The following is a 317-nucleotide window of genomic DNA, read 5'->3' on the forward strand; positions in this document are numbered from 1 at the left end:
ACTCCATATAACTTCATATAACTTCATATAACTCCAATTCTACCTCATTGCACTGGCTTCCTGTGCGTTTTAGGATTGATTTTAAGATTTTATTGTTTGTTTTTAAAGCTGGGAATGGACCGGCCCCAACATATATCTCGGACCTCATCCTGATTTACAGGCCTATAAATCCAGAGAGCCTTCTCCAGCTGTGGTCCCCAAGACACGACTTAAAACTCGGGGGGACAGGGCCTTTTCTGTGGTTGGACCTAAACTCTGGAACGCTCTGCCCCTCAATGTCCCAACAGCCCCAACAGTTGAGTGTTTTAAGTCTCGTC

This window comes from Etheostoma spectabile, chromosome 12, assembly GCF_008692095.1.
Source record: "Etheostoma spectabile isolate EspeVRDwgs_2016 chromosome 12, UIUC_Espe_1.0, whole genome shotgun sequence".
NCBI classification, from domain to species: Eukaryota; Metazoa; Chordata; class Actinopteri; order Perciformes; family Percidae; genus Etheostoma; species Etheostoma spectabile.